Source organism: Cygnus olor, chromosome 11 (genome assembly GCF_009769625.2).
Source record: "Cygnus olor isolate bCygOlo1 chromosome 11, bCygOlo1.pri.v2, whole genome shotgun sequence".
NCBI classification, from domain to species: Eukaryota; Metazoa; Chordata; class Aves; order Anseriformes; family Anatidae; genus Cygnus; species Cygnus olor.
Window position 1 is genome coordinate 17,631,350 of NC_049179.1, and position 26,940 is coordinate 17,658,289.

The 26,940-nt window shown below is 47.5% G+C and overlaps 1 long non-coding RNA gene across 9 annotated transcripts in view; it reads right to left on the bottom strand.

Moving 5' to 3' along the window:
• Positions 1-26,940, bottom strand: part of LOC121075898 — a 210,795-nt gene that overhangs the window by 71,806 nt on the left and 112,049 nt on the right. For 7 of the 9 annotated variants that reach the window (XR_005823230.1, XR_005823232.1, XR_005823227.1 and 4 more), the window contains one exon: positions 95-10,254. The exons of 1 other annotated variant lie outside the window; for it this stretch is intronic. This is a non-coding gene — a long non-coding RNA (uncharacterized LOC121075898). The remainder of the gene's footprint in view (positions 1-94; positions 10,255-26,940) is intronic. One more of the 9 variants, XR_005823225.1, reaches the window with a different exon arrangement.

Genomic DNA, 26,940 nt, shown 5'->3' on the forward strand with positions numbered 1-26,940 from the left:
ATTTATTCTTCAGCAGAGCCTCTATTTAAGGCACGTGGCAAAACCAAGCAAGAACTGAGGACTGAAAAAGTCAGAAGGACAGATCACTACTCACTTAGTGGAGGCGTCTTCAATGACACTGCCAGCGTCAATGCCGATGTCACGGGAGAACGTAGTCTTTGTTTCCTCAGGCTTTATTTCTAGAGGATTTGTCAGAAGGACAAAAAGCTTGCATCACCTTCTGCAAGGCCGCTGCCTGTAACGTGGCGGTTTCATGCAGGACTCCTAAGCCGTCCTTGTTGATTCTTGGCGGTGTTTCCTTCAGGAAGCCACGTGGTACCGATTCTTACTAGGACATGGAGCTGGTGGTGTTGGAGGGGTTAATTTGCTGCTCTCTACAGGATCATTTGGCAATTCCTCCTTTTCTGAAGTCTTCACGCTTTCTTCTAGGAACTCATACTATAAATAGCTCTTGGATGGGTGCCAGGTATGTATTTTTTTTCCCGACACTGCACTATCAAACATGTCATACAACAGAGAGTACTGGCATGAGGGAAAGGGATGTAATCCTTCGGCTACGCACTGCAGGAGCTGGTAGGGAAGCCTCAGCAGTGGCAAGAGCACCATCCTGCACTCCTGCACACAATTTATGCTTCCAATTATTTATCAAATGCAACTTTTCCAAAGCCACACCAGATACTGCCAGAGCTCAGAGTTCTGCTGAAGCCATGCAGGTACATTTTGCGCCCCGGGCTCAGAAGAGCCGATACATCACCCCCAAATGCTTCGGTGCGCATCACAGCTGGATCCCCCTGCCCCACTCCAACCCCTGCCTCTAGCACAGAGCAGCTCCACGTGAATCCACCTCCCACTGCTGTGCTGATCCTCCTTGACCAGCAACCATGGCAGTCATTTACATCTCCCATCATTAAGCCTTCTGTTTGATCACAGCCAGGCAGCCCTTCTGTGGAGCTGGCAAACATTTACAATCCAGGCATGTTGGGAGAACAACTTGAAGGCTATTTAGGGAGGATTCCTGTGCCTGTAAGAGTTCACAGTTCAAGGGGATCCCCGTCTCTGCCTGCAACCCACGCTGCTGGATACACTAGAAAAGCTTGCTTTGGGAGGGGAGGAGAAAGGCAGGAGAGAGAACAGCCTGGCCAGAAGGTCAGCGACATCAGCCTTGGCCTGGGATGTTTTCGTTTAACGCAGGATGGCATTTGGGGATAGACCGGGCTTGGTTCTCTACCATCCCCTGCCCCTCTCTCCATTCATTTACGGTGGTGCCACTTTGCCTGAGCGCAAACCACGGCCCACGGCCCCGGCTGCAGCCAGCCCTCCCTCCCACTCCTTCAATCCCATCTTCACAGCTCCCTTCTCCCAAACAGCTGCACGCCAGCCACTGCTCTTGGCTACGTCACAGCTACAAACCCCGAGTGAAAGAGCAGCTATTGTCTTGCCAACCCTCAGCTGTTCAGTCCTTCCCTTCCTCCCTGCACCGAAATGTATTGCTCTTAAATCCCTGCACAGAGCAGGGGGCGGCAAACGGGCAGGATGCAGGCAGGGAACAAGGCTTCCTGTGCTCGCAGCACAAGCACTCGCTGTCACAGCTCTCCGTGCCAGCTCTACGCGTTTGAGCCAACGGCTGAATGAAATTAATAAGGCCGGGTCCCAGCCCCTGCTACGCTAAGTGAGAAGCAATCTTGCCATGGCTGGCACGCGTTCCTGGCTCGACGGCAGCCAGGGCTGGCAGGATGCATCGCGGGACGCCAGGAGATGCCCCTGCTCGGGTGAGCCCCGGCAGCAGCCGGGCAGCCCTTCTGCCTGGGCTCTGGCACCAGGACACGCGGCTCGCACGCCGCAGTGACTGCTGCTGTGCCAACACTTGTTTGAGTAATGATATCCAAGCTGACGCCCGCAGAGATGTTTGCATTTTGCTCCCATGCACCTCAGGAGTGTTGTAATTGATCTCACAGCCTGGGATTTTCCCCAAGTCCTTAATGGTTTCGTAGCCTCACTTCCAGTAGGAGTTTTGCTCCCTTTTAACAGACTTCAGAGCAGCGACGTGTCACTTTTGTTCTCCAGAAGATCTCAGGCTTTCTGGGCTTTACAAATCCAGATGCCCGTTTTCTTCCTCTCATCCAGTCTCTTGGCAATGTAATGCAACTGATTTACAAGAAAACCTGCTGCAGACTTTGTCGGGTTTCTGCGTGGAAACTCCCAGTTCCTTTTGCTGTTCCTGGCTTAGGAACACTTGTGGTTTCTGGCACGGCCCTCCCAGGTACGAAACCCGTATGACTGCTGAATCATGAGCCGTGCGGGGACTGACGCAAGGCGCCACGCGGCCAGCCTTCCGAGGTGGCCTTTGGCTGGAACATTCACACGGAGGCGGGAGGGGGGAGCACCAAAACCCTCTGCGGGGCTGTGGGGGCGGAGGGGTGGGCTGCGGGCCAGCAGCAGCCGGGAAGAGGTGGCCCCAGAGGGAGGGAGAGGGCTGCGTGGTTCGTGCGGCTCGGCCTGTCGGGGCTGGGCAGGGCTCATCTGTAAGGCTGCTCTTGCTTCGTGTGGTGGCTTTGGCCAGGGGAAGCAGCAACAGGAATCAGCTGGGGGAAACAGCAGAGAAGATGCCACTCCGACTGCCCCACCTACACACACGTGGCGTCCCATTTTGTCACCCCACTTGCCCACCAGGGCACGCCCAGCGAATTATCAAGGAATATAAATAGAAACGTTGTCTGAGAATGGAACAGTGAGCAATGGTTGGTCTTAGAGCAAGGACACGCTGGAAGGAAATTGTTTCTTCTGCGCTGGCTCTCTAACAACCCAAAGGACTCACGCTGCGGCAAACATCTGAAATCAACAGCTGGAAGTCAGAGCCGCTTCCCCCTTTATGTCTTTTAAAGCAGAAAGGAAAAGAAAATGCTGCAGACAACCTCTGCCACCGCCAGGCAGTAAGAAAACACACTGAGCGGCTCCAGTTCCGAGATGCTCTCCAGCACGAGCAGGGCTGCTGCCTTTTGAGAGGACAGAGGTGTGATACAAACCGAGCAGCACCAGAAGAACTTCCTGGCCGCAGAGCTAGAAAGGGACCGCAGCTAGGTGGTGGGGCTGGCATCGGTGTAAACAGGCAGCCCAGCCAACTCACGCAGCCTTAGTCACAACAATAGCAGTCACGGCCTATTGTACCAAACCCAGCGTTCATTAGGTGCTGCCCTGTCATCCGTGTGAGTAATAATAACAACAACAATTAATGCTTCAAACGTGAACAAGTCTGTCCTGCTCTTATAAAAGGAAAAATATTGCTGCCCTTATTTTAAGGATGGGAACCCGAGATAAGCAAAGACGAAGACCTAATCATTGTTATTCTCTGGAGTAGACGATCACTTAGGGTGTTTTGGTGCTTGGTTAATCTAGGTAATTATTTTTGTGATCCGCCCATAAGTAGAGCAACAGAGACAAAGATTTGGAAATGGAGAACAGGCGTAAGACTGTGCTGCTGTGTAGGCTACCGAATAGTCTTCTCTTTACCTGTGACATGAGGGAACAGATAAAGGAGCTTTGGGGCAGAAAAGTGGAATATGATGGGTGGACACCCCCTGGCTCAGATCTTGGCTCCAGACCTTGCAAGCACCACAACATTCAAGCACCCTGCCCTAAAGCTTTTGGTGTCGGGGACAGACACAAAAAGGGGGCAGCGATTTTAACAGCTCTCTGTCCTTCTCATAAGCCTGTCCTGGAAAACTCTCCAAATACAGCTTACTGATCGATCCTTATTACATTGTCCTGCTCTGTACCAAATTCACTGTGTACAGTCTGCTACCACTTTTACCCATCTCATAGTTCTTTCTATCTGGTACTAAATTCTTCTGCTCTTAGCTTCAGACACCCAGGTTCAATCCCTTTATAAAAGCCAAGGTTTAAGCCTTTATACCCAAATCTCCAAACATTTGAACAGCATTACAGTAATCCTCCTAACACGTATCCACCAATCCTAGAGTCAGCCCACAATCCCAATATAGCAGTTGTTACTTCTCGTGGCCCACGAGGAAGTCAGGGAATTCCTACATCCCTGTCCTGCTCGCTGGCTGCTGAGAGGGACAGGGACGGGCCACGAGCAGCACTAGCTTCTGAGCAGTGAAGGAACCATTTCACCCCGTGTCTACCTCCGTCACGTTTCTGTGACTGATGCCAAGCTAGAGAAAAGTGCAGTTAACGAGGTATTCATAAAGCTCCTGACTCACACCAACTTATTGGTGACTTTGCCGGAAAGGAACCTAGCCACCTTCCCAGATCCTAAGTCTGGTCAGAGTGCCAAGGCGCAGCTCGTAAAAATTTGTCACACAGGCAGTTTCATCCCCGTGCTAAGCACAGCTGTCCTCAGAGGTCACAGCGGAGACCTTTGATGCTGGCGTATGACAGAAGGAGACAGGCAATTTGTGGGACAATCCACCCTTCCCCAGCCTGCAACTTTTCCCATGCACACCTCCGCCCTCACTTCAGACCTGGGTTGTGCAGGCAGGCTGAGAGCTGCTGGTGCATTGAAACGGGTGACACAAGCAGCAGGATGACTTTGGCACATGCCACTCCAAGCTCTGTGCAATCCTACCCAGGAGCTGTCAAAGCTCTTGGAGTTTGCAAAAGAGGTTGCAAAGCTGTGAGAGGCCTTTGAGATCATAGCCCTTGAAAAATCACTCCAAAACGTGTCTGGTTTTTGTTTGCTGACAAAAAAGACAAGTAGAATATCACCACTGTCAGCCACACACGTCGAACATGGAAGAAACAGGCTGTTTTCTCCATCCTCCTGCTCTGCTAGGCAAATTCACTGAAGTACAGGAGATCATGTGCTCTCGTGCAGGTTGGGGCCGGTGGACAGAGCGAGGGAGGATGGAGGAATTTCAGGTCTCGGTTTGGACATGCAGTCCAGCAATGCCAAGTAAAGAAATCTCAGTGGGTTTGAGCAACAAGCAGATCTGACAGTGAGCCATGAGAAAGGGGAAGCTCAAAGGGAATCGGGAACGCATCCAAATTCCATCAGACTCAAGCAGGTCTTTTCCAGGATCCAGCAAGTCAAATCACTGGTCCCAAAGCTATTCTTACCCCGACCCTTGTCTCATTATATTGTCAGCGCTGTGATTTGCCCCATTGTGCCTTTCCTGAGCCAGCTGCTCTGAAGGAAAGGTTAGGTGGTAATGACTGTGTCTGTCTGCAACATCCTTCCAGGCTCAGGAGCCCACGAGTCTGGCACATGCCCAAACTAACCCAATTCCCAGGAATTACCAACCTCACCTAATTCCCAGGAAGGACCTTCTGATGGAATGGCAGCATCCTTCCACCAAACTCAGTTCCTTTAATTCGGGACAGACTATTGTACCTTCCTTCTGTCAGTTTTCTCTCTTTCCAGACTACAATCCACCAGCAAGGACTAGGACAGCAGGGAGAAGAATATCTCTCTGTAAAGGAGAGAGCAATGATCTTCCATCCCCAAAACCATACCAATCCCCACCTTGGCACTCTGTTGTCAGCTATAACCTAATAACTGACTTAACTAACTTCCATCACACACATTAGAAGCAGCACGTTTCTTTGGATTTCTATTTCAAAGTGCATTCAGAAATTAGCCATTAATTGCAGAACTGGTGATAAAGGGATCAAGAGAATCCTGCCAGCAGCCAGACAACAAAGCATTAATTCAGTGCATCAGCAGTTCCCACCACATTGCATCACACACTCCGCTCACAGCCTGCAGAGGCCCCTTTTCTCCCCAGCAGCTCCTGGCCTACAGCAGACCTCTTTGCTCAGCTCCTGCACTCGGTTTGGCACAGTGGGAAGCTGTTAATCGTCTCTGCTCTGCACACACACGACCTGGTTGGCCTCGCTTTGGAGACCAACCGAATCAAGCTGGTTTTATTTCACCACGTAAGTGGTATAAAAGAGCAGCCCTGTGCAGCAAAGGGCTGATGGATCAGATTGAAATAGCAAACTAATGCTGGTCTACCCAGGCCACTAAGAATCAGAAATCAGATTAGGGAGAAGTCAGTTACTGCACTGTTCTCCACGCAGGCATTACTCAGGGGATGCAATGGAAGTGGAAGGCCTATTAGAAGTGAAATGACCAAACGACGCTAAAACGCAGGGCGAAGTCTCCGGTAAGGCACATCGTGTACAGGGTACACTGTTGGGCAAGGGCTGAGAGCAGCAACATTTAATTACCTCCAAACACGACGCCTTCACTACTCACTTCAGCTACTGGATCAGGCCAGGGTGCAATACTGTGCTGCACAAAGATGGAGCTGAAGAAGACCCAGTACAGGTGGACAGGAGGGAATGGGCTTTCTTGAAAATGAAATACCTCTTGAAAACAAAAAGGACTTTTCTTCTGCATTAAAAAAAAAAAACATTTTCTTCCCCTTCTGCAGAATATGGATCATTTCACTCCTCACTTGAAGATCATCTTGATCTTGTCAGTGAAGAGGAGCAAGGACATACCCTAAAAACGTGCTGTTAAATTTATATCACACTGTCCATAAAACAGGAGCTACCTGTATGTCTTATTTTGGTACAGCACCTTGCACATGGGGTCCTGATCCCTAACATGGAATAATTCTGAGGTCTCAGATATAGTGGCAGAATCTGGCCCTACATGGAAACACTGTTCTTAAGCTGAAACTGTTCTTGGATGTGACCATCCAGATGGAAACAACCCTGTTTTCAGGCAGATTAAGGGCTAAAGTTTGCACTGATGGAAACTGGGCTGGACAGCGTGAGAAGTGTCTGAGGCAGCTATTTGGGTGTTAAAAGCCATGACGAGACCCATAAATTGAATGGGAACCTACAAGAGCAGGAGCTGATCTGTGATGCAGCCTGTGAACAAGAAAAGAACGGTGCACCAACACACCCCAGCTCAGCCTCCTGCAGCAGGGCAGGTGCCTCTCTGGGGATACAGACTCCAGGTCATTCAAATGGTCCCTTAGGAAATACCCTGAAACTGAGTCAAAAAGGTTCGGAAGACTTCTGCAGCTCCAGCCCACAGCTAACACGACTCTGCTCCCGTCCTGCCGGCCAGGAGACTCCTCTCCACAGCTCAGAGGTGTGAGCACCATCCACAGCTCCCTGCTCCGAAACTGGCTCACTGGGCTCACTGTGGAAGGACCTTTGCAGTGCCCTTGTTTGAAAAGAAAACCAAAATCCCCACGTTCACTGATGGTGTGTTGATCTGCCCCAGCTGACAGTATCAGAAGCACACAGGGAGCTCGGATATTAGAGGGTCTGGAGCAATCTCAGCTTTCAGGCTTTGGTAAGCATCGGGAGAAACACACTGACTCCCAGCCAAAACCAACAGTGCTCACTGTATATAAATAGCTGATTTAAAAAAAAAAAAAAAAAGAACCATCAAAAATCTTCCTTTACTATCAACCATACACCTTAGGGTACCACAAAGCTAATGTCTGGAGGGAATAAAACAGAGTTCTTGATCAAAATCCAATCCTATTATTTTCCAGCTTGTGGAACAGAGACAAAGCAGCATTTAAGTGTCTATCATTTACCAGTGACCTTTGAACAGAAATTTTCTGACAGCCCTTGTTTGTGTTTCCATCGGCGATGGGCTGTTTCACAGATTGCCGGCTGTGTGCTGCAAGCGCAGCGAAGCATATGTGAGCCCACAGAGGTTTCGGGTTTTGCAGTCATCCGAATCCTAAGGTAGTTTAAATATCGTTTAACTGTCTACCACGTTAATGCTTTGAGAATCACACAATCCGGCAGAGAAGACAAATACTGCACAGGCTGAAGTGGTCATTGCTGGGTGCAAAGCAAAGCAGTCCAGTCCTCTCTGGTCCCACAGAGCTTAAAATATGAACCCGGCAGGATTAATTCCCCCAGGGGAAAATTAGAGAGTCAATGGTGCTTTCTGCAAGTGACAAACACACTTCTGAAAAAAACAAGAAATGTACCTCGAGTAATTAAAATTAAATATTATTAATCACAGTCAGCTGAAATCGCAAGGACCTGACAGCAGTGTAATGAACAGCAAGTCTTGTAGGAAATCTGACGGGGTTAAAGTGTTAAGCATTTTCTAACTGGCTGATGCAACTGAGAAAAAAATTTTGAAAAGATATGAAATCTAGAAATAATACTGCTGAGAACAAGTTGTTTGGAATTTAAATACAATTTTGCCAAGGATTTGCTCAAATATAATTCTAGAGAAGTCCTTAATTATGTGATAAACTCCATTAAATAGTTTTAATCATTATTAAAATACCCTCCTTTTATGTTAAATAATGCCTTAAAATAAAAATAAGCCTCCAATTTTGTGCAATTTTACAAAATTCTGCTGGAAGCCAACAGCAATAACTCAACCTCCTGCCCAGTGCCACTTGATCACAATTTCACACGGCTGCTCCTAACGATCTGCCTTGTGAGGCTGCAGCAACTCGAGGCTGTGAAACAAAAGAACTTGTAAAAACAGGGGAAAAAATTAGATTTACAGGAAAAAAAAAATCTGAAAGTGCTCACGGGTCGAGGATGCCCCACTCATTCAGCCAGCCCGTGCGGGGCTGCATCCCAGCCGGGCTCTCAGCCGCTCCCCGCGGCACAGCCAGGCTCACTGCTGCCTGGCCCCAGAGCTCAGGGGGTTTGGTCCAGCCCTGGCTGTGCCCCCCCCAGTGCTCGGTGCTGCAGGCACTGAGAGTGAAAGAGGAACCAGAGATGGTTTTCGGAGAAAAAGATTTCCTTTTTGCAAGTCACATCTGTGAGGGTTAGGTTAGCCCACAGAAAGTTTCTCTGACAGATATCTCGCAGCCTCACGAGGCAGCCATCTCTGTGCTGCGTGAACACAAGCCTCGCTTCTGGGAAATGCAAAGTTTTCATTCCTGGAGACAGCCAGGACACCAAGAGACAACTCCCAGCAGCGTGGCGCGAACCCCACCTTTCCAAGCCTGCTGACCACACTGAGATACAGCCCTCCCAGCTTGGGTGGCATCCCAGAAACACAAACGTGAGTAAGCACTGCCTGTTTCTTTCCTCAGATAAAGCCTCAGATAAAAGGCTAAGATGTGTGCCCAGGTCATTGCAACTCCAAGGTCACAACACTGCAGCTGCAAAAAACTGTCCAGGACTCCTTTTTTCAACCTGGAAGCCCGTCACAAGCTCTGCAGTTGCTACGCTGGCTATTTTCTAGATTTAATTTCCTTCCCTCTCCCCCCATCTCTGAGATGTTTCCTTCAGCATCCCAAGGCATTAGCCCAGTGCGTTAAAGGCTGAGTTGTGTTTCTGATGAACTGTGGGGTCATTTTTCATCACATCCGTGTGGCAACGCAGGGCAGTTGCTCTGTGATTCTAGTCCCATTTCAGCCACACTAATCAGTCTGAGCTGTGAAGAAACCCCCGGTCTTTCAAAACATCCACGTGGTTTCCACCAGCAGATTATATTGCAACAGGAGGACATGAGTTTGTATTTCTTCATACTATGGCACTGCCTGAAAAAAAAAAAAAAAAAAAAAAAAAACATTTTACGACCTCAGGGTAAGGAGGAGGGAAATGTGAAAAAATAAATTGCAGCCTGAATATTAACAGAGCTCCCAGCAGACGTGAAGACCACTGCCCAGGATGGCCACTGACCCTGGGGATGGGCTCCTTCACAGGTGCTGAAGAAAGAAGAGACCAGCAAGGTATCTACAAAGCCAGAAGCAGTTTTCCTTTTCCTACATGCTGGCACCAAACGAGAGAGGTGCACATAGAAATGTGGCTGTGTTTGCAGGGAGGAGATGCTGCCCAGCTGAAGCAGCAGCTTCCCTCCCAACAGCGCAGCTCTCCAGGGCTCTCCTCCAGGCTGCGCTGCTTTGACCTCATTTTACCTACGCTGCTGCGAAGCCCCGAGCCAGCACTGAAAGGTTGCAGCCCACTTTATGGCTCGTGCCGGGTGTGAACAGCAGTGCAAGAGTGCAGATCGCTCCGGTTTTCATTCAAGAGAGCTGACTCACCAGCCATAGTCCCAGAGAGCCCGCTGAGTTCTGGACATCAGCTCCTGTTCCTGGGAGTCCCACAGCTAGGGGGTTATCAGACAGACACACGATGCTCTTCTGTTTTCTTTATGGCTTCGTAGGCAGACTGGTGCCGCAGGAGCAGACAGATGTAAGCGGTAAGAACGGAGGGAAGATCCTGAGATAAGTACATAGCCTGGTCTGGAGCATTTGATTTTCATCCATCCTAGAGCACAGCACGCTGGCAAGGCAGAGTGTCACTTGGCAATTTTTAGATGACATTTGAGACAATCTCCCCCTTCAGAAGAGAGGGGATTTTATGTTCCAAAAATGTCACTGAAATGTTCCTGCCAGTTCATCTCCTGTTCATGATGTAGGAAGATGTCGTAGGCTAATTTCCTGACAATGCACACTAAAACGAACCAGAAAACCAGCAGATTTCTTCTTTTCATTATAGCCCTAGGAAAGGATTTTTTTAATTTATTCTTTTGGTCATCATCCCTGTATTTCCCAATGCAAGTGTTTCAGAAACTCACATTGAAAAGCCAGATCCTCAGAGAGGTTTGGGCACCTAACTCATGCAGACATCCTTGCAGCTGAGCACCAGAAGACCACTGCAGTGCTCCTGGTTTCGGTCTCTGACAAGTCAGGAAAGAGCAAAGAGAGATGAGGGAGAAAACCCAGCCTTGCACACATTTAGTCACAAATATAATCCTTACTTGCCTGAGAAAAGTATTTAATCTTGCAAACTATGTGAGATTAGAAGTAGGCTTCCAAGGCTTTCCTTTACAGAAAGTTGTTAACATCTAGCGCTGTTTTCCACCGCCTACTGGGGCAGCTAACATTTTCCCAAAGCTTTCAGGACTATCAAGAAAACTTTGGATTCCAAAGAATGAAAACAATCCACTTTAGTTTTCCTTTCTGCAGATGCCCGGTTCTCCAGTCCTAGCAAACGACCAAATTCCTTGCAGAAGAAATTTAATCACTCACAGGGAGCCCATACTGAACAGATCACAACATTTGTTCTCTGATCCCGTCTCAAAGACGTCATCGAGCTTGGAGCACACCAACTTCTCATGACTAATCTGCACAGAAATACCATCCAGGAAGCTCTTTCCAGAGAACAGGAAAGTGCAAATACTCTGCTCCGATTTCCAGCTAAACGGGCATGTGACGTTGTGTTTTAATTTTATGTTAAATGTCCTAGCCAGAAATCTCATGTGGCAGCTGGGCCTGAGAATTCTGTAATATGATAATTAAATGTCTGCCTATAAACAAAAATGTTTGTATTACAAGTGCTTTCCCATGGCATTTAACTATGCAGCATGAATCAGATGCAGGCACAGAAGCAGTTTTTCTTGAGTGTAAGCAAGTCTCCTACTCTATATCCCAAGAGGAATAGAAAGGCAACGTGGGATCTTTTCCCAGCAGTGTTGCTCAGCACAGACCTAGCAATAATAATAATGACATCTCTTGCATTTATACAGTACATATATCTTTTATTCCGAAGAATTCTCAAATTACAAATCTATCTCAGGATTTGAGAGTGCTGCTGTATCATGGGTCGATTGCAACAGCAAAGTCTCCTGCGGACTTTGCAGAGTCTCTGGCTCCTCTTTTTGAAAGGAATGCAAAGGCTGGTACCAAAACCTCTGCCATGGGGAAAAAATCCCACGCCACTAAATCCAAAAGAGTGCCACAGCCAGCTGGAAGCACCTGTTGATGGCTGGGATATCACCTCCAGGGAGACATCCACACCAGAGACTTGATCCAGGCTGTGCTCCCTCTTCTCCTAATACAGACCACGCAAGGCCTGCACAGGAATCTGCCAGCAATTTTTCATTGTCTAGGTGTTGAAAGGCTGGGATAAACCTGACAGCGAAGAGCAATAATGCAGGGACCCTGACTGCTGGCTCTGCCAGTGGCTTTGCTCTTTTACATCCACGGGCTCTCCCCTTTGGGTGCAGCACACAGCCGCCATGGGCTGGACCCTACTAAGAAACCCTCCCCAAAACCAAGGGGCAGTGCAGGGGATCCCACGGGCTCTGAGGTGACCCAGACGAGCAATGTGCTGGTGCTCATGTAACCTCGCACGCGAGCTAACCAACTCTGACAGACAGCAGAGCACGTAACTCGAATAACCAGAGGCCTGACTCGGATCTATCAACCAGCTTACCCCAGCGTAGGGCCACTGCCTTCTGCTGAAATACTGCCAAGGTTGCACAGCTTCGGGAGAGTCCAGCTGTAATTTTGCCTACCGAAGGCAGGGCCACATTTTAAGCAAGAACAGATTTAATTAGCGCTATTTGAACATGATGAGTTGAAGAATTAGGAAAGGGGAAAAATAGAGAAAGACAGAGCTCCAACAACTATAAATTCTAATCTCCCCACTGTGAGTTTAAAAAATGCAGGAGATTTGAGGAAGGGAAGAGAAATTACCAAAGGCAAATAATGTCTCTCCTAACAAGATAATGCAGGGTTTGGGAAATAAAACCAAATAGAAAAAGCCTGGAGTTAAGAACCCCGCTGCTTAAAAGCAGCACTGAATTCCCATCACTGCAGGTTATAATGGAGTGGTTCTGCTTTGCTTTGTATTTAACATTCTGCATTTCACTCCTGTTCACAGACCTCTGCGGAAAGCCAAGTTTGGCTGTGGGATTACGGTGCGGTGGCTGATGACCACATTAGCCATCTGGTTTGTTGCAGGTCCGAGCACGAGTCCAGGTCTTTCTCAGCCAAGAGTCGTTGGCTAAATGAAGTGACGTTTCTGATTTGCGTGTCAAACTGTTTCTGCTGCTGCACGCACGTGAGCGTAGCCACAGTTTGCTGCTTGGCGCGGCTGAATTGCGTTCAAGACCTGCAGGAAGAAGACTTCCAGCCGAGACCAGCCGCTAACGGCTCACCTGGCAGGGCTGCTGCCCGTGGCCTAGGCGGCGCTTGCCAAGTCCAGACAGGACCTGTGATGGATGAAGAACACACGCAACAAGTCCAGCCATGGCTAAACGGACTCCAACACCTGGCCTCGAGCCAGCGGAGGCAGTGCCACACATTTCACAGCACATGGGAGAGGGAAGGTGATCGTGTACCTCCAGCAATGGACCCGGCTCAGTGCCTGAGCTCCGTTATTTATGGGAAGTGTGGTCTGCCCATGGCTCATGCTCCAGAGAACTAAATAGTCAGTGACGTGAACTCCAAATGATGCCTGAAATTAGACCAAAATAGAAAAAACTCATTCTAATAATTGGCAACAGGCAAGAACTGTTATCTGCTTTAAATCAGAGCAGAAAGGAATGAACCAGCTCCCAGCTGACCAGCTGCGTCACGGAAATGCCTTCGGTGTCCAGGGGAGCACAGCACAAAAAGGGAAACAGCCCGGCAGAGAGCTGCCCATGTCAGAGGGACTCCTTCCTCCAGCCTCAGCCAGCTGGAAGAAACATCCACAGAGAAACTCCAGAAGCAGCATTTCCTTTGGAGTCCAAAAGACTTCTTCGGTGTCCGCTATAAAAACACTTTTGAGAACCTATTTACTGGGGCCGGCGGTAGCCCTAGCGCATTGCCCAGTGCCTCAGGCTGCTGCAGACAGATGGACGGATGGACAGACGGCCGTTGGATCACTGCCCGGCCAGCAGCCAGCCCACAGCTCTGCGCCTGCTCTGCCGTTCCATCTCACAGCTCTTCCTAACTTTGAGTCACAATCCTGGATACTTTCCTCATCTTTACATCCCCAGTCCTGCACTGAAAGACTCAGCTTGCTTACACCACGGTGGGTCAGAGGGAAGGACACCCAGGGGATACTAATGAGCTATGTAACAGCTCATCAGTAAAAAAAATAAATAAATAAATAAAACCGTTCTGCACAGGGGAAGCACCTGTGGTTTCTCCACCATCACTTTAGAAAAGCAGACCGACTGATGGCACACCCTGGACGAAGCGAGGAGTTCCTGCAAAGCATGTGTGTACACGCACCGTGCCCACAGTCCTGAGCAAGAAAGCAGGCCAGCTTCCAGACTATTTATAGGTCTTGAAAAAGAGCCAGGACTCCCAGATAATGCACAATTTAACATTGTGCAAAGTCATTAAGCCTCACAATACTGACTGCACAGCCCTGACCTGGTACCAGCACACGAGCAGTCCACCAGACCTCGGTACATCAGTTCACGGACTCGCAGACACGCTCAAATACCCCTGCAAGCCGACTGCAACCTGGAATACAAAACACAAGTTGTTGAAAGTGGTACAGACAAAAACGTACTTTGGAAAATATAATCATAAAATTTAACACAGGCCTTTGCAAAGAAGCCTGAAGGTAGAGGCATGAGTCTGCATTTTGCCTTGCACAAGGGCTCTCCTCTGTCCCCCCACCCCCTTTATTTATCATAAGGAAATATTCTACATTTTCTCATTTTTATTTTATATTATTTTTGACTCTGTTTTGAAGGAAGCCCAGTTCTTAGCCCTCCAACAGCACCACAGGGCATCACACAGGCTGAAGGCCTTCGCAAACAGCCCCGGCTGTTAATGTGGATGAAGTTGGTGGTATAAATGAAAATAGTTCCTTGTACCCTTGGACTTTCTTTAGCCTGTCTGATGGAGGAGATTAAGGCAATGCAAGAGGAAGTAAAAGTTCACAAACGGATGATTTGTGAAGGGATTTCCACAGGTTAGCTTTTATTTAAAGCTTTCTCAATCATCTTATCTTGCTGGGCTTTAAAATTGGAACAGTCACCTTGGCACCTACATCCATTCCCTGAAGTGTAGTTATAAAAATGGCTGGGGAGGCCACTCGATTTACCAGGGCACCGCCAGCCATCTGCTGTGCTAATGAAGACAGATAATCAGCAGGCAGTTGAGGCAGGCATCGCAACCTGGCTGAAACAAGGTCTGTGCACTACAGCCCTTCTTCCAAGAGTCACAGGCACCGCAATCCAGCAGATCCCCAATTTTCAGCTTCTCAGAAGGGCTTTTATAGACCTCTGGATTGTAAGATGACCTTGAAACATGACTGAAGCACAACAGAAACAGCAATATCTACTTGGTTCTGCCAAGAGCCTCAGTTACGAGTTCTGAAACCTAAATTCCCTCGCGCCCTTCCCAGCAGAGGGGCACTCCATCACACAGGACCCCACGTGCAGCAAGTCAGGGGTGGCTTCTAATACCTGGCCAGGGATGTCAGTGCCTGGAGTTATCTGCACTCCATTTCCCCACCCCATTCCCACCCAGGTATTTCTACAAGGTCTGAGATTTCTGGATGAAAAGTATCAGCTCCGTTCCAAGGGGTGTTACTGCTCGGGAGCTTAGCCCAACGCTCTGGGAGTTTCGCTGAGCTCATTGGAGCTCTACCAAAGAACAATCTGACCTGAAATCTCCTACCTTGGCTGGTGAGTAAAACCACTAATATGGCTTCATTCAGCCAGATCCAGGATATCTGACTTCAGGCCCCCTGTTGCACCCTAAAGCCTACGAGGATCTCTGTGAACAGCCAGTAAAGAGCATCACCCAACCCTGCGTACCAACACAAGAAGGTTCACAGGGAGCAACTTCTGTGTGGGCCATGTTAGCACTTTAAGAAGTGCTATTTGTCCTTTTTTTCCCTTAAAATCTTTACTACAGAGTAAATTGCATTTCATCACTGTCCACTACCGCTTTAACAAAAACAAGTTATTTTAATTAAAAAGTGGATACAAAGCCTGAAACCCCAAGCGATGGATAGACAGGTAGACATATTGACTGAAGGCGCCTCGGCTGTTTCGGTGCTGTGCCATTTTCTGACTCTGCAGCAAAACGCTGTCTCCTGAGTAGCAAGCAGAGAAATACGTTTGATGTCTGTAGTTACCTGCGGCTCCGATTCAAGTCATTCCAAATCATTCCCAGTCCCACACCACAGAGATCTTCCTCTGCCACAAGGGGCTACGCGCATCCAATCTCCATGCGTTTACAGTTTGTAACTGTAGCTGTCTAGTAATGCTCTACATATGGGCTTGAAAGAACATTATTGACAGCATATTGCTTAAGCTGGGTAAGAAACCACTTCTCAACCTGTTTTCAACCTCATAATTCAGCAGTGTCCAAATTAATTTTATGATAATCTCATGCATCAATAAATTCAACTCACAGGTGGCTGACAGAACCCAAGATTTTGAAAATTACTTGCATTCCCCTTCAGGGAACAGACACGGGCAGAAGCAAAGGCTTGATTGCAGCCTGTGTATTTTTAGACACGTTAATTAAATCTGCCACATCATTTTAGATAGATGGCTCTGCAACTTTAATCCCAAGGTGCTGCCTTTCAGAGGGATTCCTGCGGGAGTCAATTATATTTTGTTTGCATAGTGTTAACAGGTGGTACCTGCAACTCTAAACTCCGGGCATGGAAATGAAAATCCAAAGAGCAAATTCTGTTCACTTCGCTAAAACAAACGTAATTGCAAGCATATATCCAAAAGCCCCACTGGGATAAATTACCTTTCTTGAACTCCTGAGAAAGACAGCGTGCCAGTCCATTCAAGGCCAACTGCTGCTGAAGTCTGGCTCCTTGCTCAAAGAAAACTACGGATCGGTTCTCCTTTTTCTCCCCAAATCTCTCCGCCTCTGGTTTCTTCCTCAGCATTGCTCTGCTGATACCCGAGCCTTCCCTCACAGGCATGGGAGGCTGATGAATTATCTCTTCCAGCAAAATTCAGTGAGGTTAAGGAAAAATTAAAATAGAGGGGGGACAGCCCAGGCAAGGCATTTTACACACACGATTGAAGCTCAGAATGCCTTAAGCTAGGATATAGGTATTGCAACAAAGACAGCAATTAAAACAAGTATCTGTGCGTTGGCTGGGATTTTTGGAGCACCCAGCTGAGTTAGAAGATCATACTCATTAATCAATCTGGTAAAAATCCCTTAATTTCAAAGGCCCTGTGACAGTGATGAAGTTATACTGCTACCAAGTACAACAGATGATCACTAGAAGCCACGTAGACGATAACCACAATAAAGGTCTGTAGGCTGGATTAGGATTGTCAGGATAATTTGGGGTTGGGTTCAGGCACTTTCAAAACTACTTGACGTGATTCATCCTGATGGCTGGACAGATTTTAGACAGACTTGGACTGAAAACGAATATCCTGTAGTCCTCTCCTTTGTTTTTGAGGGGGGGCTTCCTTTCTCACTCAACTTTTCACAGATTTCTAATGTTAAACCTGGTGAAGCCCACAGCCCAGCTAACTGAGGGAGGTCTTCGTCTCCACTGGCACGTGGCAGCAGTTACCTCGTACGAGGATGGACCTGTGTTTTGGTGGTTACTAACCCTGATGGGGAAACATTCCTCCCTTGTTTTCCCAGTGTGCAGCTTCTCTGCTGTATGAACACGTTGTTTACTACTGACATTCGGCTTTTTTGGTTACTGCACACTACACTTGTGGTTTGTTCTCTGATCAGCCGGTGAGTGCTCAGTCCAAGCTTTTAAACATTACTATTAGTCTAGATTTATGAGGTACGTATCTTCCACAACCACAGATCTTCTTCACCATTGTTAATCTCTGTCAAAAGCAATCGGTTTTCATCCTAAATTCACTGCCAAACAAGTTTGCTTGGCTGTAGAAGCCTGACTTCAAGCAGATTTCAGGGAGATTTTTTTTCACGTAGATGGTAGAAAGGTTTGATCTAAAACCTGGCAAGAGCTAATAGTACAAGCATACCCTCCTTGTCCTACTGATTTGGAAGACCTGACAGGCAGGACGAGGCCGTTCTGTGACAAGGCAGTTGGCAAAACAGGCCAGGCATTCTCAGAAATGAGCAGAAAAGACCATGAGGATACAGAATCTGTCCCTTGGAGGAAGAGCAATGTTGCTCTTTGCCACTGCATATTTTTTTAGCGCACAAAAGTTCAGCCTAGCACTATTAAAAGTGACTCAGACAGCGAGGCATCCACCACATGCTTGGGAATGAATCTGGTGAAGAGTTCAGCCTAAGTTCAACCTTCTCTTAATTATACCCTTTTATCTTTGTTGTATCCTCTTTAGGTGACCATAAGAAAATTTAGTCTCCTCTTGCTGAGACAGAATATACAATAAACCCCTTGTATTTTATTCTAAATCCTAAAATAAATCCCCCAAAGCATTATTTAATTTTAATTTAGTTGCTTACACACAAGTACTCATTTTTGCTCACATGACCAAAGTCAAGAGACAACGAGTATAACATACTTCACAAAATGATGTCTTTGTGATATTTTCAGGACAGCTAAATATGGGATGGACCACTGCCTTTGTGGAGCCTCAACTTTCAGTCCACAAATCAATGAGACTCAACCACACTGTCCGGTGACTTGAAACAAAACTCAGCTTACAATCAATCAATGGGAGTTGTGTTACTGATCGCAACAGAAGCAGGATTTTCCAAATGGGCATTTCATTAAATGGACTTTCTGAGATACTCCGACATCTAGAGGTGAGTTAATACTCATCAGAAACACAAGCATGAACACAATCTGCAATTTAAGGAGAAAAAAAATAGCTCCCTGAAAACTGTAGTAGGACAGGGGTTAGCGTGTGCTCGCAGGGAACATCCTGTTCTGCCTTCAGACAAGATGTGCCTCCCTTTCACCTCGTACCTAAGCATGGCATCTGCTCACCGTTCCTCACGTAGAAGTCAGATGCCTTCTAGTTCGTCAGGCTTCTTCCTGGACCACACAGGTCCACCAAAGGCCACAGAGCCTCGCTTGACCATGGACCACCCAGGTACCACGCAGTGCTTTTGTGGCTATTGCATTGCCATCCCCAGCCAGGCATCAAGCAGTTTCTATGTTGCTTGCCCACTGACACAAGAGCAAGGTGACAGAAGTATGTGTGATAATATTACTAACCCAGAGGTGCCGCCTCCCCTCCAGAGCTCTCTTTTATCCATCCAAGGGTTATGCAGCATTACAGGTCCATCAGAAAGTTCCCTAGCAGTCATTCACATCAGCAAGGCATCTGGGCTGATGTGTAAATGGTGTCAAGCAAACCTTTCAGACCCAGACCCCAAATACTTCAAGAGGCTGCTTCAGGAAGGGGAGGGAGATTTGGAGTACAGGCATCATTATCTCATCAGCTCTTTGGTAATTCTGCCAGCCTCCCTTCTTAAGGGTTTCTTTTACTAAAGGTTCCTCAGAGGTGGAGCACCTCAAAATCTCAGGTGGTTTCTGAGATGACTTAATAGGGGTACCTAGGCTTGCAAAGCAACCGTCCTAAATCACACTGGCAGCTATCGCCCTGGCACTCACTCTTCTCTGCTTTAAATAACATTCCTTCTAAACAATTCTTCCGTTACAGTTGATGACAAACTTAAGAAAGAAAAAAAAAACACACAACAGTATTCACAGCTACCAATATTCAATACCAAGGCTGGATGGGGTCCTGGGCAGCCTGATCTAGGGGGTGGCATCCCTGACTGTGGCAGGGGTTGGAACCAGATGGGCTTTAATGTCCCTTCCGCCCCGAGCCATTCTATGATACGATAAGGAGGTGGCTTTTGAAATAACAAATGGGAGAAATTACTGTCCCAATGAGAATATCAATAAACAAAACAGTGAGAACTGTAAATACTATAGGTTTGCTCCCCCCTTTTCCCACTACATTAATAATGTTGGGATTAACATCCACAGATCTGTGTATTTCAAATGCCTGAGAACGAGGGGAATTGTAAAGCTGACCCGTTCTTCTGCCGAGTCTTTGAATCCTTCATTATGCCTCCAACAGCTTATGAGAAATGTAAAAGAAAGCTCTAGATGGTAAACTCAATTCTATTTTTTTCCAGCATTCAACGCAATTCAAAGCATAAAAACAAAGCGCAAGGTGGCATTTTCCCTTTTTGTTAAGGTACACATCTTTTCCTCTAAAACAACAGCAAAAGAAAGCCTTTTATTTCTGCTGCCTTGCTCTCTGCCTGGGAAGTAAAGGCGAGGTGCCATTGTCCCATTAAACAGCGTGTCCACCTGCTCAGATAAGGCAGGCTCGCCTCTTGAATTTGCATGTGAAAATTACCCTGCTTCAGCTCTGGAAATTATGCTTGTAGGTGTAAAGAGAGTAGCTTTTCTTCTTTGAAGTTCACAAGGCGGCCACAATGAAGGCAGGAATTAACTCGGTACTGATTACCAGCTCTTGGTCTCCTCCGCATCAGACTTTTGAACACAGAACAGAAACACGCCGACCAGCCAGGTTACATTTCTTTTTGTGATCCAAAGCCCTCAAAGAGAGGAGACGAAAGCTGTATTTGTTCCTGGAGCCCACCCTTTCCTCTGAGCTGTCTGTTACAGACTCAGGCTCTTGTTGGAAAAACACGTCTTCAGAAAAGTGCCAACATCAAACACGACAGATTTTACAGGTACACATATCGAGGCCGCTCTGCAAAGTGCTGTTTCCCAACGAAAGCACAACCAGGGGAATGCACTGGAATATTTTAATAGTAAGAGGGGCACTCACATTGGTCTGTGGGCTGCTATCAAATAAGGGCTAACTTTCTTTTTTTTAATTTTTATTGTTTTTTGTAACGGCCCCCTACTTATCATCACAAAGTTCTGACTTGGATCCTCTATCAGGAAATCCCTTCAGCATGCACTTAACTCCATCTTCATTCAAACAAGCACTTAAACAAACAAACAAGCTCACGCTTCAGACGCAGTGTAAGCCATACCAAAAAGGGGATGCGGTGCCAAAACCAATCCTAAATCCACCATCTCTGGAGCAAAAGGCATCAGTCAACAAATGCAGAGCAGCTCAGGCCAGCAGTGAGGAGAGGGAAATGTCCCAAGGCTGCTGTTCAGATGCCCTCTCATGGGGCAGAGCCGTAAGGTGGAGCTGCAGAGGTTTATGCAGACCCTGCGTTCCCCCCCAGCCTAACACAAGCTGTTCTGTAACAGACTTAATATAAAGAGCCCTGGCCAGCCTGCTCCTTGCTCTCTGCAGTTGCTGTCCTAATTTCTTGAGGGTTTCCGCGTGGTGCTATCAAGTATATCAGTCTTCCTGGTCCTCTCTGTACTTGAGAAATGCCACTCAAACAAACACCACCTGGGAAAGGCTTGGGTCCACTTCAACTGTTTTCTCCCCCAGTCTCCAAACACTCGGTGCACCTTTCAGCTGCTACGCACATACACACAGTCAGGTCGCACAGGCAGAAGAAAAAATAAAACCATGCAGAGGGAAAATTAAATTATTCCTTGATATTTTAAGATTGTTCATGAAAGACAGTTTATTGGATCAGTATTTCTGTATCCATCCAGTTTATGAAATTAAAACCTTTGCAAGATTTAATAACTAGCAAGAAAAAAAAAAAAAAGACTTGGGGGGGAAGATATCCCTCCAGCCTATAATTTTGCTTTTTTCCTTTTTATAATTTCCTTAAGCTACAGAGGAAGAATATAATAAAGTAGATAATTCTGTAGCTTGAAGCGTATGCTCAGGAGTCCAGCCCCATCAATAAACCACGTACTCCCTAACCGTATGTAGCATGTAAGTTTTGGAAATGTAGTAATTGGAGCCAGATAAGCCAAACAAATGAGAAATGTGCTGAAATGTTGCCCAAAATCTGGAAACAAGTAGCAATCACACTTAGTTTTGCTGAGAGTTTCAAAGAAGTCACAATCACTTCCCTACTCTGCTTTAAACTCCCACCCCCATTTCCCTGCATAGGACCAGCTGAGGAACTCACAGCACCTTCTAGGTCACTACGTCTCGTCCCCTGGCGTCACCACCAACTGTGCCCTATCTCTCCTGCCATAAACAGACCCCTCGCTGCCTTCTGCCTTGCTCAGCATTTGCTCTCATCTGTCAAAACACTCCCTGTGAAGGCTGGTCCTGGATATCATTCCCTGAAGACCAGCCGGCCACCCACTGGCAGCCCACCTTTCTTCTCGGTCATTATTTGCCTATTTGTTCTCGTGTTTACCTTTGACATGCTCTCAACAGCAATCAGAGCCAGCCCAAGTGCTGATGGGCTGGATGAGAGGAGCTCTTTTGATCTCCCCAAGCCGACCTGCCCTTTCCTGCCAGATAAGGACACTGAGGGTTACACCGGGATGGGCGTGCAGTATCTCCCTGTGTGCCTCGGCCAGATGTTTGACGCTGTTACAGCCCCCAGCTACACAGGCAGGATATTTGGGTCATGGATTTGTAGAGGCTTAAGACCCCTTTTTTGTCCTGGGTCTGTTCTCGAAGTTAGTGACCACCTATCACCGGCAATCTCCTGGCAGAGTACAGAAGGAGGAAGTCAAATTGAACCACGGGCTGATAATTGAGCACAGGACTGTGATAAGTCACAGAGAAAAGAACCTTTAATACACAGGCTGAGCATCCAGCTTAAAATCCACACTGACACCTACTGAAATCCTGACAGCAGGCAGCCTTTTCCCTTTGCTTGCAGAATGGCATGTGTTCAGATAGCTCTCAAGGACAAAATTCACTTCTTCAGATTGGCTAATTTGAGTTGGCCCATTAAGTATTCCTGAAACAGTCTTAGATAGTCAATTGTAATCTAGAAATGTTCTGTAGATAGGGCTCCAGCAGGAATCCTTGAAATAAACCACAGTAAAAAGAGAAAATGATAGTCCATAATAGAATCACTCCATTCAACATAATAGAAAATAAAGCATAATCAGGGATTTGAAGAGCGACACACTGTAACTAGGCACTACGCATTACTCATTCTCTTCAAATGATCAAAATTGCCAGGATTTTCTCATGTCTAGAGACCAAACAACCCCATAAAGAAACTGCTGAATATCAAGAGGAAGATTTTTCTCTACCAAGAAAAACCCTTTGGTGGCATTAAAGTCTCACAGTCTGCATCTTAAAGGCTGCAGACAATATTCAAAGGAACAATTTTAGATTCGACGATAGCCACGAGTGAGTCCCATTACACCTCTAAGCCAGCTTCCCAGCCTCCGGACCTCGCCGAACGATCATTTCTAGAACATAAGAGAATGAGGAACATTAAGCGCAAAGTGAGAGTAAATCTACCTGATGCATTGTTAAACTTGTCAAGCCTTTGTGATAAATTACCAGTACCTAACCTAAAGCACGAGTCGCCATTGTTGGGAGACGAGCAGTTGTTGCCCAGCACGGCCGCCCTGCCTCTAGCACAGCACACACATAAATCTTGTTAGCGAACTAAGCATAACTAATGGTTTGTGTAAGCAGTTGTGTGTATGATTTGAGCACCCAGGAATTCACCCTTCCGAAACAAACTGCCTTTCTCGGGTACTGCTGGTAGCTACTTAGTCAAGCCAGTAGTCGCTGCGCAGCCTTGGGATGCCAGTTCTGAAGCCGAATTCCCCTGATGTCACGATGTGACCCCATGTAAGGAAATACAAGAAGAGGTCTCATTATTCTAAATGCTTCATGCTCCAAGCTCTGGAGGTTTACGGTTATTGTGCAGAACAGTCAGACCTTCATGTGTTCACCTGGGAGAAAGCTTACAAAGGTCTGATGTTCCCAAGAACGTATTTAAAGCTGGGTGTGAAAGCAGCAGCAATGTCATCTTCCCTCCTGACGAATCCCGCCTCCTTCTGAGAGCAAATCAAACACACATCTAGTGAGAGAGCATCCCGGAGCAATTGGCTCCCTTCAGGGCTGAGCAAGAGCCTCTCCCAGCATCAGTCACCGTGTACAAGCCAGCCATCGGGGTTCCTGTAACAGAACTGTAAGCAGTCAGCAGCAGAGGATAGAAGAAGGCCTATGGGAGCTCTGATATTAGCCATGAGAACCTGCAGGATTTGCTGTCAGAGCTAACTTAGTGCCTGATCTTCCTGCTGCACCGATGCTTCAGGAGATTAAGCCATCAGCACAACTCCACAGTTCCTTCCTAGTGCAATAAATATTACTGCAGCACACATGAAAACTGGCACAGTAGACACTTTACCATATTATCAGAGAAAAGCTTGAGGGGTTTCTGGTTCCTATGGGTCCTTCCAAAACTGAGAACACACAGACGCGCAAGCCAAACACGTACTTCTACCTGAGCATTGACGTTTACAGTACCAGCCACTGAACGTCCATCTAACCATCTTTTAATCAAGCCTGCTTGGCTCACCTTGTCTAACCCCCATTGCAAAGCAGTCTGGCTTTTCTTTACCCCCAGGTCTGGGCATCCCACAATCTTTAACAGACGAATTCTCACCACACTTCTGTAAGGCAGGGAAATGCTGCTTTGCAAACAAGAAAAAGAGGCCCAGAGATCTTCAGTTCCCAACTCCCATCAAAATCTAAGTTTACCCATGCAGATCTGCCAAGGGGCAAGGAGAAAATTTGGAAAGCGAATTTCTTTTAATTCCCTCAGCTAGTCCCCAAGCAAGGGACCGTTCTTGCTCCCATCTGGAAAATAGAATGGATTATTTGAATCCATGTATGCAAAGTTGCGTTAATTTTCTGTAAGGTCAGAAGCTGACAAGAAAACGAAGCTGAAAAACCCTAAAGCTGGTCCTCTGCTGGCCCTCTGTCCCCCTTGGTGTTGTAGAGTCCCCCCTGCTCTGCCTGCTCTGTGATACCTGACAGGCCCAGAACCCCCCTTTGCAATTTAGCTTGAGAAGGGGATGTTCGTGTTTTACATCAGGCTGTCGAAATTAATCCACGCTTCCTCATCCTTCTAATGCATTACACAGCTCTTCGATTGATACGCTCCTCCCTGGGAGGGAGCAGGTACATGTTCCGAGTTCCGCTTCGCTGTGTGCCATTGTGCAGGGAAACCAGAGTCTGTCACCCTCTTGTCATGTTAAGAGAATAATATAATTTAATCTTTACAGGCAGTTTAAATGAAGCTGCTCTACCCTGAAATAGATACATGGGTGTACAACACGCGAAAGCCAGATCCTTCGACAAACACGTTACCTCTGCCTCTGTCACAGCTGGGGATGTTAAAGGTGGCCAGGGTCATGTGCCCCCCAGCTCAGAAAGCTGTCACCGCATGGAGGGGAACAAACCACGGTGTCTTTGTGCCACTTCTGGAGGTCAAACAGACCTCCAGGCTCCCCTTTCTAATGCCTTTCCTTCAGTAGAGCAGGTGCAAGCTTTGCTGCTCAAGACCTCCTTCAGGCCAGCCCCACGCAGAGGAGTGCCCACAGCACGGCTCCCATCCTGCTGCATCACGCACGAGGGATCATCCCCTCCCCTCCACGATCTCACAAAACATTTTCCACCCTCACAATTCTTCCTACACACGATACCAGCTGTCCCAAACTCTTCCCGTTAGAGTCCTACTACTCATTTAACCACAGGAGAGATGTTGGGCTCTGCTCTCGTCACACAGGGACTCCCCTCCTCATCCCAGCCCCGTAGGATCGCGTGCTGCCTGCTTTGCTGTGCCAGGAACAGGGAGCGTGTCTTCACTGCGGGGGCGAGAACGCTCTCAGCACCCACTCATTTGTATTACAGAAATAAAAGGCATAAAATACTAGTTAATGGGAATTTGGAACACCAACAAACAGAAGGATTAGGTTCATATTCAAGCTATGGCCTTTCACATACAGAAAATGAGCTGAGCAATCCACCTTTTGCAGCCCCATGCCTATTACACAGACACAATTCCTATTGGTATACAAGCACCTACTCCTCCCGCAGAAGCCAGGGATGACATCCCAGGGCAGGCACAGGCACCAGCAAAAGAGCACTGCTCATTTTCACCCACAGCATCCGTGCAGCCACGCCCCTCAGAGATGCTCCGAAAGGTCCCTGGGGCAGCACGTTCCCCATGCTGGGCAGTTTTGGGTTCCCAGCAGGGACATGGGATGTTGCAGAACCGGGGAGCCCTGACCAACCCTTGCAGTGACCTACCTGCTATCTATCGGTGGGTTTTCTAAAAACATTGTTCAAACATCGTCAAACAACCCGTACTCCAATTTCCTACCACTCCAGCTTACAGCCACACAACACTTGTCCTCTCCAGAGGAAGAGAGTTGCAATCAGTTTGAAAAATCTTACACGTTTCTGAGTTGGAAAGTGTAATCCCTCTTTAAGCAAATACTTATTTTCTATTGCTCTAACACACTCTTGGCGACAGCACTTAGATTTGGAAACAAACTCCCCCTGCCACCTGAGAGACACAGTTTGTGTATTTGGTTACAGAAGGCCAACAAATGGAGGGCTTTCAATGCCAGAGGGACCCTTGGAGCAATCAGTGGCTTGTAAAAGAGTGTTTCTGTCTGGTGCTCAGTGGTTTGGGGGCTTTTACACGTTTGTAAGTGATTTTTGCATTTGTGGTCTTGTGGGACAAATAACATCGGCTGGAACCAAGCAGCATGACTAAGTATAACGCAAACTTCCTTGCAAGCCTCTTCTGGCAGAGCTGAAAATTCACCTCCACCAAGGCAGCTGTTACAGCAAGCACTTGGGCAGCTCCAAAACGGAGGCCAGGCACAGTCTCAGCTGCAAGAGCTCTGCTATGAGGATAAATAATCTCCTGGGGGATTAAAGCAGATTGCTAACTGCAGAAAGGCTCCGGAGGCAGTTTTGGGGACAAGCAGCCAGGGCAGCTGCCCAGAGCTGTGGTCTATGGGACAACGCTGCGAAGCCACGCTAAGAGCCAGGCACTGGGGAGGGAGGGGTAGCTGCACTAACTGCAGCTCGGCAGCATTCCAGCCCACAGGAAATTCCACCTAATCAAGCCCCATTCCCATTCCTCTCCTAATGGAGATTTCCTGATCATGGGCAGGACAAATCCCCCACCCTTGCTAAACTGTGGCCACAATTTAGTTGGAAGTCTGATGCTTGCACTTCCTTACTTCACTCCTTCGTGCAGCTTACACAGCTCAGCCCTAGAGCAGCCCGTTAGAGCATTTACTCTGGCATCCAGTATATCACCACCTGCTAAAAATCACCCAAAGGCTTCTGTGGAAGCCAAACCTTCTGTGTGGGAAAGCTTCTCAGCAAGAGCAGCCCCGAGCCTTACAGCTCCCATTCACATTGCTGACATTTGGCAGGCTGGAAAGTGATTCACGAAGTTAGGTGTATAGAGGGAAGTTTGCTGAAGT